At 44.8% G+C, this 14,957-nt stretch overlaps 1 protein-coding gene across 8 annotated transcripts in view; it reads right to left on the reverse strand.

Moving 5' to 3' along the window:
- The window catches only part of PACSIN2 (protein kinase C and casein kinase substrate in neurons 2), a 142,676-nt gene that overhangs the window by 70,753 nt on the left and 56,966 nt on the right, over window positions 1-14,957 (reverse strand). The gene's annotated exons all lie outside the window — the stretch shown is intronic.

Raw genomic sequence — 14,957 nt, forward strand, 5'->3', positions numbered from 1 at the left:
GAGGCTCAAAAAGAATAAAATTCTGGGTATACAAATGGAAAAGACCCAAACGTGTCTGTCAAGAATACCCAAAGGGATGGGATTATTTAGCCAGGAGAGGCTGTGGGAGGGATGATGGGTGAAGTACTTGAGATTCTTGCTATTTTTCTAACAGTTTTATTAAGATAATAATTCACACAGTTCACCCATCTAAAACGTACACAATGATTTTTAGTGTGTTCACAGAGTTGTGCCACATCATGACAATTATTTTAGAACATTTTCATCACCCCAAAAAGAAACCCCACACCCTTCCCCAGTCATCCCCCACCTCCTCTACTCCCAATCCTGGCAATCACTAATCTACTTTCTGTCTCTATGGATTTGCCTATGCTGGACATCTCAGATAAATGGGATCGTTAACATGTGGCTTCACTTTTTCCAGAATGTCTTCAAGGTTCAAGGTTCGTCCACGTTGCAGCATGTGTCAGTATTTCACTCCTTTTTGTTGCTAAGTAATATTCCACTGTATGAATATACCACAATTTGTTTGCCCATTACCAAGTGACTGGACATTTGGGTTGTTTGCCACTTTTCCGCTATTAATAGTGCTGCTATTACCATTTGTGTACAAGCCTTTGTATGGACAGATGTTTTCATTTCTTTTGAGTAGATACCTAGGAGTAGAACTGCTGGGTCATAATGAGAAACTTTCAAAGTCAGGAGTTTCCAACATTCAGCCAGACTGCTTTCCAAAGCAGGTGCATCATTTGACATTCCCACCAGCAGTGTGTGACAGTTCCAATTTCCCATATCCTCACCAACACGTTGTCTTTTTTATTGTAACCATCTTAGTGGGTGAGAAGTGATATCTCATTGTGATTTTGATTCGTGTTTCCCTAATGACTAGTGATGTTGGGTATCTTTTCATGTGCTTATTGGCCATTTGTATACTATCTTTGAAGAAACGTCGGTTTACATCCTTTGCTTATTTTTTAAACTGGTGTGTCTTTTTATTGCTGAGTTTGGGGTTTTTGTTTTGTTTTGTTTTGTTTGAGACAGAGTCTCACTCTGTCACTCTGTCACCCAGGCTGGAGTGCAGTGGCGCAGTCTCGGCTCACTGCAACCTCCGCCTCCTGGGTTCAAGCGATTCTCCTGCCTCAGCCTCCTGAGTAGCTGGGATTACAGGCATGGGCCACCACGCCCAGCTAATTTTTGTATTTTTAGTAGAGACAGGGTTTCACCATGTTGGCCAGGCTGGTCTCGAACTCTTGACCTCAGGGGATCTGCCCACCTCTGCCTCCCAAAGTGCTGGGATTACAGGTGTGAGCCACTGTGTCCGGCCTTTATTATTGAATTTTAAGAGTTTTTTTTTTTTTTTTAATTCTTTCAATTTTTTTGGTAGAGACAGGGTCTCATGTTGCTCAGGCTGGTCTCAAACTCTTGGCCTCAAGTGATCCTCCAAAGTAATGGGATTACAGATGTGAGCCAATGCACCCAGCCAAGAGTTCTTTATGTATTCAAGGTATCTTTATCAGATATATGATTTGAAACTATTTTCTTCCATTCTGAGTTGTCTTTTTACTTTCTTGATAACATCCTCTGAAGCACAAAAGTTCTTAATTTTTATGAAGTTCAATTTACCCACTTTTTTCTTTTGTTGATTGTTTTGGTGTCATATCTAGGAAAACACTGCCTAATCCAAGGTGACAAAGACTTATGCTATGTTTTAAGAGTTTTACATCACTTATTATGACTAATTTTTTTAAAAGTTTTTTTAATTAAAAAAGCTTTACAGATTTAGCTCTTACATTTAGGTCTCTGATCCATCCGGAGTTAAGTTTTCTATGTGGCATGAGGCAGAGATCCAAATTCATGCTTCTGCAAGCAGATATCCAGTTGTCCCAGCGTCACTTGTTGAAAAGATTTTTCTTTCCCCCATTGAACTGGCTTAGCATCCTTGTCCAAAGTCAACTGACCATAAATGTAGGGGTTTAGTTTTGTTTTCTTGACTCTATCTCATTTTTCCATGTCTATCCTTATGCCTGCACCACACTGTTTCTTGAATACTGTAGATTTATACATTTTTGTAAATTGGGAAGTGTGAGCCCTCCAACTTTGTTCTGACTTTTCAAAACTGTTCTGACTATTCTTGGTCCCTTGCATTTCCACAGGGATTTTAGAATTGGCTTGTTGCTTTGGGATTTTGAAAGGGACTGCTGTGACTCTGTAGCTCAATTTGAGGAGTACTGCCATCTGAACTATGTGAAGTCTTCCAGTCCATGGATGTAGGATCTCTTTCCATTTATTCAGGTCCTTTTAAATTTAGTTCAACAATGTTTTGTAATTTTCAGAATATAAGTCTTACACTTCTCTTGATAAATTTACTCCTATTTTATTCTTTATATACTATAATAAATGAAACTGTTTTCCTAATTCCATTTTTTGAATTATTCCTTGCTAGATTATAGAAATATCGTTATTTTTGTATATTGATCTTGTATCCTACAACCTTGCTGCACCTGTATATTAATTCTAAGAGTTTTTTTGGTGATTCCTTGTGATTTTCTTTATATAAGATCATGTCATCTTTGAACAGAGAGTGTTTTACCTTTTCCTTTCCAATCTGTATGCCTTTTGTTTTCTTGTCTAACTTCGAAGTTCCTGGTTAGACTCTCCAGTACAATATTGAGCAGAAGGAGTGAGAACAGACATCAAGGTCCTATTCTTCTGGATTGTAGGAAGAAAGCTTTCAGTCTTTCACTGCCAGCCCCGGAAGTTTTGATTAATACCCTTTATCCAGTCAAGTTCCCTTCTGTTCCTGGTTTGTTGAGTGTTTCTGTCATGAAGAGGTGTTGCTTGGGGTTGGGTGTTTTTTGTTTCTTTTGTTTTGTTTTAATGTTGCAGAACAGGCATCACCAAGGACCTAATTAACTTAGATTAAAACCACCTGACATTATATATTTTGATGAATTTCAAGTGTCATAAGGAGCCAAATAAAATCCATTTTAAGCAACGCAAAGAAAAACAGCTTATTCTCTGGCTTTGAGAAAAGATAAATTTGTGATAATAAACAAGGTATCAGAGGAAAACATGAATGTGTCCAAAACTTACGTTAAACTTTTGCACAATACAATATGGAAAGCAAAGAAAGAAAAAGACACAATTGATAAAAATCTTATTACCTAAAATAAATTAAGAGCCGATATGAAGACAGAGGATCCAATTCCACTGGACAAAGAAGTTGCTGGAGAGGAACAAACAGAAGAGCAGATGGCTGGGCAGAGACAGGAATGCTCACTAAGTTCTACCTGCTAAGCCAGACTGTGTTGGTAGTCCTGGCCACATCAGTAGTGAAAAGTCCACACAAAGCCCCCAGCCTCTCCTGTCTACTGTGTTGTCCACTGAGCAGGCCTTGAGTGGCAGCTCTCAGAGAGTGCTGTCTCCTGAATCAGCCTGGCCTGAGGGACTCTGTGGAACCGCACCCCCAGCCATCCTACAAGGGACACACAGATCAAGCGAGAAAGACATTTGTGTTAGGTTAAGTCTCTGAGACTTGGGGTTTGCTTGTTACTGCAATGTAACCTAGCTAAATATAATACAACAAATTCCCATGCAGGAAAAAAAAGCACAACTTCCTTTAAAATATGGAAATAACTTGTAAAATAAGGAAAATTAATATGACAATGCCAGTTTTGGTGGGGCTACAGGAAAACAGAAATGTACTCTAACATTGCTAATAGGCTTCATGGAAAAATCTGAAAATACAGAACAAGGCAGGTAACAGTTACCAACCTCTGACCCTTAAGTCCCACTCTGGGGAACATGCCCCAAGCAAATAAACTCAAAGAAAAAATAGCTTGGACAAAATGTTCATCACTGCAATATTTATAACAGCAAAAATTGGAAACAAGTCAGCTGCTCAAAGCTAAGAAAACAATGACGAGTTGACAGAAAGGACACCACACATCCGTTACAGAGAACTAGCAGGTGAGCTATTTTCCATCCGAAATTGGGTATAAGCAAAAAAGGCAGAGTGGCACAGTGCATCCACTACACATCAACTTATAAGGTGAGGACTGTAGCTGGGCGCGGTGGCTCACGCCTATAATCTCAGCACTTTGGGAGGCCAAGATGGGTGGATCACCTGAGGTCAGGAGTTCAAGACCAGCCGGGCCAACACAGTGAAACCCTATCTCTACTAAAAATACAAAAATTAGCCAGGTGTGGTGGTACGCCCCTGTAGTTTCAGCTACTCAGGAGGCTGAGGCAGGAGAATCACTTGAACCTGGGAGGCAGAGGTTGCGGTGAGCCAAGATCATACCACTGTACTCTAGCCTGGACGACAGGGCAAGACTCGTCTCAAAAAAAAAAAAAAAAAAAAAAAAAAAAGAGGCAAGGGCTGTGTCATCTCCTTATCCCCAGTGCTTAGCATGAGGTAGATGCTCAAATGTCTGCACAGTGACTAGATGTACACACCGGCAATTACCAAGCTGACAGAAGCAAATCAGTGGGGGACGAGGGCAAGAGGAGTCTTTGGGGAGGGAGCTGACACTCACCAGCTCATTTCTGTAGTGGCTGCAGTGTGCCTTCTCCCAACCTCCTCTGCCTGTTCCTTGGCTGCTGGCGCTCCCCAGGTTCTGTCCCAGGCCCTCTCTCTTACCTCTTCTGTTCCCACACACCAAACCACCTTTAACCTCAAGCCCCTGATCTGCTGTCTGGCCCAGACCCGCATCTCTGCCTACCGGATGCCTCCACTTGGCCATCACACAGTACTTGCAAACTATCCCCTTCCCTATGAGCCCACTCCTGTTCCTGGGTTTTCTACGTCAGAAATGGTCCCACCATTCATTCACCCAGCTTCTCAAGCCAGAAACTCCTCTTCTTCCCACACCCAAGCCCCCTCACCACTACCACATTCAATCAGCTTCCAAGACCAGACTACATCAGCTCTTCCATATCTCTTGAATCCTCCCACTTGGCTCTGTCCCCATGATGACAGCTACCTTTGCTAAGGCCACCATTGCCTCCTGCCTAATCCTTAACAACGTCCTAACTGACCTGCAGCCACTTGTTTAGTCCCCGACTCCCTTCACTCTCCATGACATTACTGTGACTCTACCATGGTGGTTGGAATGTCTTCTGGAAAGATCAGGTTTTGCCTCTACTCAAACTCCTCCCCCTACTTCCTCCCGAAGCCAGCAGGGCCTCCAGGCTGTAACTACTGCTCCTCCAGCCTCACCACTCACACCACACTCCTGGCCACACTATACACGCTCTGGCCACCGTTAATCACCTGTGTCTACCAACACAAGCACCACACTCCTATCAGCTCCACCCCTTCACGCACACTGTTCCCTCTGAACAAATGCACAAATGAATTAGAGGAGGTGGAGGAGAAATCAACTTCTCATAGCCAAATAGTTTCAAAAGCAAAATAATAAGAATCCTTCCAATTACTTTTATAACATAAAGAAGTGTTTAAACTGCATGTGAGCATAACATACCTAATATAATCCAGGGTAGGGTCTCCAGAAGTATGGGTACCCAAAACCCGCCACAGTCTAAGGGGGAAGTAAGGACAAAGCTAATAAAGCCAAAGGATTTGTCCCTGGGGGCAGGAGTGGAAGCACTCACTGAGTGCCATTGCATCCAGGAAGGAGGCACACATTGGCCTCTGAGCCTGGCGAGAGCAGCAATGCACCACGGGCTCACCCACTACTTGGGAGGCTGAGGCACGAGAATCACTTGAACCCAGGTGATGGAGGTTGCAGTGAGATCGCACCACTGCACTCCAGCCCGGGAGACAGAGCAAAACTCTGTCTCAAAAAACAAAAAGAACAAGTGCTCACTGATTTGCCACCATGTCCCCACAGCAAGAAGCCCCAGTTACACAACACACAAAGCTGCCTGCCCAGGACTGATGCAGTGTTATTCCAACATCATCTTAGGATCCCTTCACACAGGCATGCGTGCACACATGATCCTCTCTCATACAGCTGGGGATCAGGACTTGAGAGCACATGAGGACGCGTCAGCTCATCTCTGCCACCACTGCCCTCGCTTCTGGTGTCCTCACATCCTAACCACAGTATTTAACAACTGACAGATGGCCACAAATACAGGAGACATGTGGACCATGTTGCAGGGAGCTGGGCCGTGGGTCCGGGTGCCTGTGCTTCCCCTCTGATGCCTGAAATTCTCTGTGCGGCTCCATTCCCCTTCGTGCCAGTCTTCAGGATCATGCCAGAGCAGCCATGGCCACATACTTCCTGACGACGCCTCCTCTCAGTCAGAGGTACCTGCCCAGTGGGACAGCTCTCCCTTAAGCTGTAAGTTTTCCAACTCAAGAGACGCACTTAAACCCTAAAAAAGAAAACTCACACAGGCCCAGATGAGACAGAAAGATTCTTTCTCCTGGCGTAAGTAGAGGGAAAAAATATAGAATGGGTCAGGAGGCTGCCCTCTGTTCAGGTCAGAAAATAGGGGCATTCACAGGGGGCAGAGTGAGCAGGAAGGAGGGAGAAGAGGAATGCTCCAGGCCACCCTTCGAGGTCTGCTGTGCCAGGTTCCCAAGACAGACAAAGGGCATTATTCACAACATGCATGAGTCAGAGTGGCCCCAGGTCAACACTTCAGCTTCTTTCAACCCCTCCACTTTCAGGCAGCCCCTTCTAGAAGCAGGACTTCCTGCCACACAAAGGGCCTCTGTGGCCCTTTGTCCACAAAAGAGGAGCAGCCTCTTCCCATGCTTGGAGGCGGCAGTTTCGGAGGCTCTTCCCTACCCAACAGTCTGATGAGTGGAATCCTCAAGAGGAGCTGAAGCCCTGGTCTGAACAAGCTGAATATGAGAGACAGCAAGAGGGGACAACACCAAAGAACACGCTAGCCTGGATGCACAAATCTAGAAGGTCTCTGAAATCTGCATCTATGAGTCTTCACAAGACCCTGGGGGTGGGGGGGGACCTCTTAATGATCCGCCTGCCTCAGGCAAAATACCTAAGAGCTCTGCGCCTGACGCTGCTCATCGGTAAAATAGAATCCAATCTGCCTGACAGGTTGCATGGATCAAATGGCATCCGGCTGGGACCTGGCACAGTGCCTGGAGTATGGGGACCTTCCACAAGCATCAGCCAGGGAGAAGGTGACTGGGGCCAGGCTCCACGGCAGCCCAGCTCCTGAGCCAGTAAGCCAGGTGCCCCCACATTGGGGCACTCCATTCTCACAGGGTCGATGGACACTTGAACAACGTCCTCCAACACAGCGGCCAAGAGCTAGGAAACAGTTCTGCACAACATGCTACGGGGACACATAGAGGGTCCAGAAAGGGTGCCCAGGGCTGATGTTTCAGTGGGAATTCTTCAGCTGGAGCAGCAAGGAAAGGCATCCCAGGTAGAGGAACCTGTGTGACAACGGGGAGTTAGAAACCAGCCCAGTGCAGGGTCCCGCTGGTCCTGGAGGGCAAACCCTGGGAAGCTGCTGTGGCTGTGAAGGAGGGGAGAGGGGACTGACAAATGGCAGGGTGCTGAAGATCAGACACCAGCCCAAGTCACTAGTTACTCCACCACAAGAGTGACTTCTGCTCCATTTACCTACCAGCAATAAAAAGTAGAATGTCCTGATAAAAGCCCACCATGAGAATGCTAGGTAAGCATGGACAAGAAGAGGTCACACCCATCAGAAGCGCTATCTAGAAATGTACTACCTAAATACCTTCTCAACCAGTACTATAAATATGTGCCTTTGAAGTTTAAAAAGCCACACGAGCTGGGTGTGGTGGCACATGACTATCTATAGTCCCAGATACTTGGGAAGCTGAGGCAGGAAGATCACTTGAGCCCAAGAGTTTGAGGCTGCAGTGAGCTATGATAGTGCCTGTGAGTAGCCACTGTACTCCAGCCTGGGTAACACAGTGAGATCCCATCTCTAAAAAAAAAATTTTAAGTACAAACCACGAGAGGATTTGGTTTTCAAATATTTTCTGGGTATCTATGCACTCAACTATGGTGCCGCTTTCTCAAGAAAATATTCTATTTCATTCAAAAGTATCAGCTAGAGCCAAAGCACTCTACTGTAGAGAAGAATATGGAGCCAGTTTCGTGTGACAAACTGATAAATGAATTCTAACTTGACAGTGCTTTTATTTCTAAAAAAAGTTCACATAAAATGAACTAGCCAGTAATTTGGAAAAACAAACGGAACTCAACTGTCAGGCAACAATCTGAAACTAATAGGCTTAAATCAAGCATAAAATTAATAGCAAAAGTTTCCCTTAAACAAGGAGAGCGGGCCAGGCATAGTGGCTCACGCCTGTAATCCCAGCACTTTGGGAGGCGGAGGTGGAAGGATTGCTTGAGCCCGGGAGTTACAAACCAGCCTGAGCAACATGGTGGGATCCTGTCTCTATAAGGACAAAACATTTCTTAAATAATAGGTGCACATTTTAACTTCTAAGCTATCTTCTTACCAGCAAAATGGGAATAAAGGTGGCTGACCTACACAGAGTAGGAATTTAAATGAAACATTGTATGTGAGTGCCTGAAAATGTCAGTCTCCAGCCTTCCCAGCCTTCTTGCTCCTAGTATGACTCCTCCTGGCCTCTCTGGCAACTCCCACCCCCCACAGGGAGGATATGGCTTTGGCAAGCAGGACTTACACACCCATTCTCGGCTGTGCCACTGAGAACTCTAGAAACACAAAACAAAGATCTTCAACGTTAAGCCTCATACACACACGCGTGCGCGCGCACACACACACACATTTTGTGATGCTACCTGCCTAATAAACATTTCCAGTGACCACTTATAAAGGGGAAAAATTAATGACAACTCTTATTTATGATAAAATGCCGAATGACAATATACAATAATATTATCTGAGAAGCCCTGAAGAAAATGTCTTGGTTACTCTCTTGACTTCATTACAATACCCAATACCCCCACTACACACACACACTCACACACACTCACACACACTCTCACACACACACACTCTCACACACACAGGCAGAAAGAGCCTGTCCTTCATAAAAATTTGTCAGTTTGGCTGTCTCAAGACATAGCCTGTGTCCCAAATTCTTAAATATTTTCAATAAAATGTTTAATTTATTCTAATAAACTGAGTAAATATCAAGCCAAGGAAATTGATTTTACAAATTATTTTACATATATCTCTCCCAATATTCTAAAAACATTTACTTTCTGAGTACCAGAAACCTTGCTAAGAGCTAGGGGATGGAAGTGAAAATAAGTGAATAACACCATGCAGGCCCTGCGGTCCAGGAGCTCACAGCACACTCAGCCCTTCATACCCAAGGGTTCCACATCTGTGAATTCAACCAGTCAGGAATCGAAAATATACGGGGGAAAGAAGTGGGTAGCTGCATCTGTACTAAACATGTACAGACTTTTTTTGCTTGTCATTATTCCCTAAATAATATGGTATAACTATTTACATTGTATTCATATTCTATTAGGTATTATAAGTAATCTAGAGATGATTTAAAGAATACTGAAGAGTATACATAGGTTATATGCAAATACAACACTATTTTATATCAGAGATGAGCATCCATGGATTTTGGTATCCTTTGGAGGGTCCTGGAACAATCCTCCAAGATACAGAGGAAAAAATTGTCTAAATACTAGGAAAGATAAGACAAAGTCATACCAGATTAGGCTGAGAGGGAGGGAGGGAAGGAGAGAGGGAGAGAGGGGACCTGGAGGGGAGGGGAGTGGGGGAGGGAAAGGAGTGGGCAGGTGGGCAGGCACAGCATTTTGGATGAGGAAAGAAGGCCTGCAGCTGCACAGCCTCCTAGGAGCCAGCATGAGGTGGACTGATGATTGACGCTGCTGTCCAGGCACAGGCTCAGGAAGGGCTCTGAAGGCCTGTGCAGCCACCATTGCTGAAACTGACTGAAAACAGCAGCCCCAGCCAACTAGTGCAAAGTTAGCTTATAGTAACATTCAAAGCCATAAGTAGCATTCTTACGTCTAAAAAGCTGAACACTTGGGCTTTATCTAAAAATATATGTTTAAGAGTGGGTAATTACCTAGAAAAAAAGTCCAGATGGCTATGTGCCAAAAATGTGAATTCTTCCATTCAATGAAATGTAATGCAGCCTTACTTACCGTATACCAGGCACCTCGCTGGGCCTGTGGGGTCCCGGGATGGGTAGAAGTGACAAGGCCCCCGTATATATTCCAGTAGGGGTCAGGGGATTTCAAAGCCACACCAGTAGGTAATGTAGCGGCAGACAGCATTAAGGGCTGGGGGAAAGCATGAAGCCAAGTGGGGGACAGAGAGTGACAGGGTCTACCTGGACAGATGGTGGTCAGGGAAGGTTGTCCTGAGTCTTGAATGAACATCTCTAGGTGGTGGAACACGAAAGTCTGGGCTTTTGCATATCTGTATCACTTAACTGTTCTGCCATAAGAATATACTGATTGAGTTGCTTTTGAAAATTCAAAAGGAAAATAAGGCAGCACGTGGGCACCTTCCCTTTAGGTAAGCATGAAATCCAAGCTTTTCCGGTAAAGGAATCCACGAGCCTTATCTTCTAGTCACGATAACCGGCCTACAGTATTAACTGCATTCTCTCAAGACAAGTAATTCTGGACAGTCCTGCAAAGCACCCAATTGGTGCCCTTATCACCCTGTGCACACCCGTGGTGCCCAGGGCTCAGCCTCCTCTTCTCTGTGCACACTAGTTTCCTGGGTGACCCTCTCCCTCCTGTGACCTAAAATTCCATCCACGTGCTGATGCCTCCTCACTCAGCCTCTCCCTGAGCTCCAGATCCGGCATGGCCCGAGCTGCTGGCTCAGCATCTCCCCCTGGGAGGCTCACAGGCCTCTCCCACACACTGGCCGAAACCCACCTCTTGCTCCTGCATCCCCCGGTTGGGCTCCTCCAGGACACAGCTGCTCAGGACAAATGCCCCAGTGTCATCCCTGACTCCTCTCCTCCTCTCATGTCCACATAACATCACCTCTACCTCAAAACAGAGCCAGAATGTGGCCGCTTCACACCACCTCTGTCTCAGTTACCCCGGTTCAATCTACTAAACTCAAATCTTGCCAACAGCTATTGTCAACTGTCACAGTTATTGATACTCCCCACCCTGATTACAAGGTCCCATGTGATTCTAGCCCCTGCTTCCAGCGCCAGTCTTGCTCCTTCCAATCCCCACCCTGGACTCTGGCTACAGTGACCTCCATGTGGTTCTCCAGATGCACCAGACTCGGCTCACCTTTGCACCTGCCTCCCCTCTGCCGGGAATACCTGCCTCCCACATCTGTAGGATCTGCTGCCTCCCAGCACCAAATATTTGCTCAAACATTACCCTCTTCTTAGGAAAACCTTCCCCAGCCCTGATACTCCAGCCCTAACTCTGTTTTATTTTCTTAACACTCAACCTCACCTGCCAAATTATCTATTTTCTCTCTCCATTCACGAGAATGTAAGTTCCTTATGCACCAGGATTTTGCCTTGTTTGCCCGTGTTCCTACCACTGATACGTAACAGGCACATAATAAACACAACTGGAATGAATGAGTCAAGGAATGACAGAGCATAATTCTGTTTTCAGCAGCACAGCAAACCAGGTATCTTAATGACTCTCCTGTTGAAGAAATTTATTTATATATTTATTATTTTATTTTATTTATTTATTTTTTATTTTAATGTTTATCTTTTTTCTGAGACAGAGTCTCATTCTGTCACCCAGGCTGGAGTGCAGTGGCACGATCTTGGCTCACTGCAGCAGCCTCTGCCTCCTTGGTTCAAGCGATTCTCCTGCCTCAGCCTCCTGATTAGCTGGGACTTCAGGCGCGCACCACCACGCCTGGCTAATTTGTTTTGTATTTTTAGTAGAGACGGGTTTTCACCACATTGGCCAGGATGGTCTCAATCTCCAGACCTCGTGATCTGCCCACCTTGGCCTCCCAAAGTGCTGGGATTACAGACGTTGAGCCACCACACCCGGCCTATTTTTTTTTTTTTTTTTGAGATGGAGTCTCGCTCTGTCGCCCCAGCTGGAGTGCAGTGGAGCGATCTCGGCTCACTACAATTTCTGCCTCCCAGGTTCAAGCAGTTCTCCTGCCTCAGCCTCCCGAGTAGCTGGGATTACAGGTGTGTGCCACCAGGCCCAGCTAATTTTTGTGTGTTTTTAGTAGAGACGGGGTTTCTCCATATTGGACAGGCTGGTCTTGAACTCCTGACCTCAAGTGATCTACTGGCCTCAGCCTCCCACAGTGTTGGGATTACAGGCGTGAACCACCATGCCCAGCCTTTAAAGGATATACTTTTAAAATAAGGAAATTATTTCAGATGGAAAGCCCTGAAGCACAAGAAGGAATGGTAAGCAAATATGCAGATAAATATATTGGATAAATCTAAATAGCATTAACTGTATAAAAGACAATGGCAAACTTGCAGGATTTAAAAAAATCAGAAAAAAAAACTGGACAAGTTGAGAGGGCATATGGAGTTAAAATGTTTTCTATCCTTCCATTGTTGAAGAGAAGGGTAAAGATATTACTTAAGATTTTGTTAAGTACACAAAAATATCTACGATAACCACTAAAGCAGCAGGCTGAGAATTTAATTTCTAAACTAAGAGTGAAAAAAAAATGCAATGGAAAGTGGGCATGATGAAATGCAGTCAAAACAAAAGAGAGAATAAAAATCTCACCAGAAGAACTATAGCCAATAGAAATTACAAGAATAAGAAAAAATTACATGTCTATGCAAATTGCATTGAAGGGCCTAGCCACTGCAATAAGAAAAATAACTAAAAGGTGCAACAATCAGAAAAGAAGAAACGTAACAGCATTATTAGCATCAACAAACCATTATATGGTTTTGGCATGGCTGATGAACAGAGGAAGGGAATTTATCTAGAATGAGAGCTCTCAGCTACAATTTGAGAGCTACATATTTAAATGCAGTGCTAAGGGTTTCATTCAACATGAGGAAAAAACCATTGTCTTCATTTTATAGCTGAAGAAACTAAAACTCAGAGAGGTTAAGTAATTTGTTCAAAGCCACCTGGCAAGTAACCGGCTAGTTTTGAAATTAAGACAATCTGTCCCCAAGGCTTAACCACTATACTATGATGTCTCGACACATGATAAACATATATGTGCCCTCTCAGAGGCAAGCGTGGTTGTGTGATTACAAGGACACTGGAGGAAAAAAGAGACGAAATTCACCTAAGGAAAGCCAGGGAAGAGGGGAATGCTTAGAGCAAGAATGGTATTCTGGAGAGAATAAGAACAGCACGTACAAAGGTTAAAAGGCATGAGGCTGGGTGCGGTGGCTCATGCCTGTAATCCTAGCACTTTGGGAGGCTGAGGCAGGCAGATCACTTGAGGTCAGGAGTTCGAAACCAGCCTAGCCAACATAGTGAAACCCTGTCTCTACCAAAAAACTCAAAACATTAGCCAGGCATGGTGACATGTGCCTATAGTCCCAGCTACTTGTGAGGCTGAGGCATGAGAATCACTTGAACCTGGGAGGTGGAGGTTGCAGTGAGCCGAGATCATGCCACTGCCCTCCAGCCTAGGCGACTGGGCAAGACCCTACCTTGAAAGCAAAAAGCGCGTAAAGGAAGGTTCCCTTGGACAGAGAGTGGAGAACAGCCCATCGAGCCTCTAGTCTTGGGCTGTCCAGTATGGCAGCCACCAGCTATTAACACCTAAAATGTAGTTAGTCCAAGTGAGAAACTGACTTTTTTTTTTGAGACAGGGTGTCCCTCTGTCATTCAGGCTGAGTGCAGTGGCACTATCACAGCTCATTGCAGCCTCAACCTCCTGGGTGTAAGCAATCCTCCCACTTGAGCCTTCTGAAGCTTGGACTACAAGTATGTGCCACTGCACCTGGCTAATTTTTTATTTTTTATAGAGACAGAGGACTCACTATGTTGCTCAGACTGGTCTCAATGACTTTTTAATTTTAGTCAATTTTAATGTAAACAGTCACATGTGGTTAGTGGCTACCACACTGGACATCGCAGTTCTGGAGGTTCAAGTCTGGAGAAAGGGAAATGGTTAGAAGACCAGGAAAGAGGAATATATCCAAGAGGAAAAACAGACAGGACATAGTGATGGATGATGCCAGGGAATGGGGGATGGGGGCAGGGATTCAAAGTTTCAAATTTCGGAGGCATGGTAGGTGATAATGCCACAAAGAGAAAAATAGAATTAAGAACAAACTGGTTTGGGATGAAAAATAACTGGTTTGGATCTGATAAATATGATGTTCCTGAAGCATGTCCACATATAAACGGCACTCCAGCCACATCAAGCTCCCAAGTCTGGCAGATTCTGACCTCCTTGCCTTTGCATATATTGCTCCCGCTGCTTCTCTTGGGTACCTGACAAACCACTCCCTCTAAAACTCATCATCAAACTGGAGTTTCCCCCAATCTCCTCCATTCTTCATGGCAGAATAAGGTGCCAATAGCTCTTTAAGACTCATCACCCTGCTGCTTAGAAGTCTCTTTACCTTGCTGGACCATGAGGTCCTCAGAGACCAGAACTCAATCCTAACCGTCTATGGATCCCTAGAGTCTAGCACAGTGCCTGATGTGAACTGCGTGGACAAGAGACCAAGAAGGTAAACTGAATGAATGAATGAATGAACAAACAAACGAACGAACAAACGAACAAACAAATCAACTGATCCAGCCAGCCAGCATCCAGGTGAACTGTCCCTCCAGGCAGTGATCTAACAGATGGCTGGAAATAAGCCCAGAGCTCACTCAGGTGCCTGCATGTCTACCAATAAAAGCTGTCATACCTGGAGACAGCATCAGGGGGGAAAAAAAAAGGCTGTCAGGTGCTGGGACAAGTACAGTTTACACAGCCTCACATCATGACTTTTCATCATCATGACAACTTCCACCATCCCAAATGCAAACTCTTCAACCTCAGAAGTTCACTGGGTACACCTTAGATTCAATTTAATGTCTTCGAGT

This window comes from Gorilla gorilla, chromosome 23 (assembly GCF_029281585.2).
Source record: "Gorilla gorilla gorilla isolate KB3781 chromosome 23, NHGRI_mGorGor1-v2.1_pri, whole genome shotgun sequence".
Classification (NCBI taxonomy): Eukaryota; Metazoa; Chordata; class Mammalia; order Primates; family Hominidae; genus Gorilla; species Gorilla gorilla.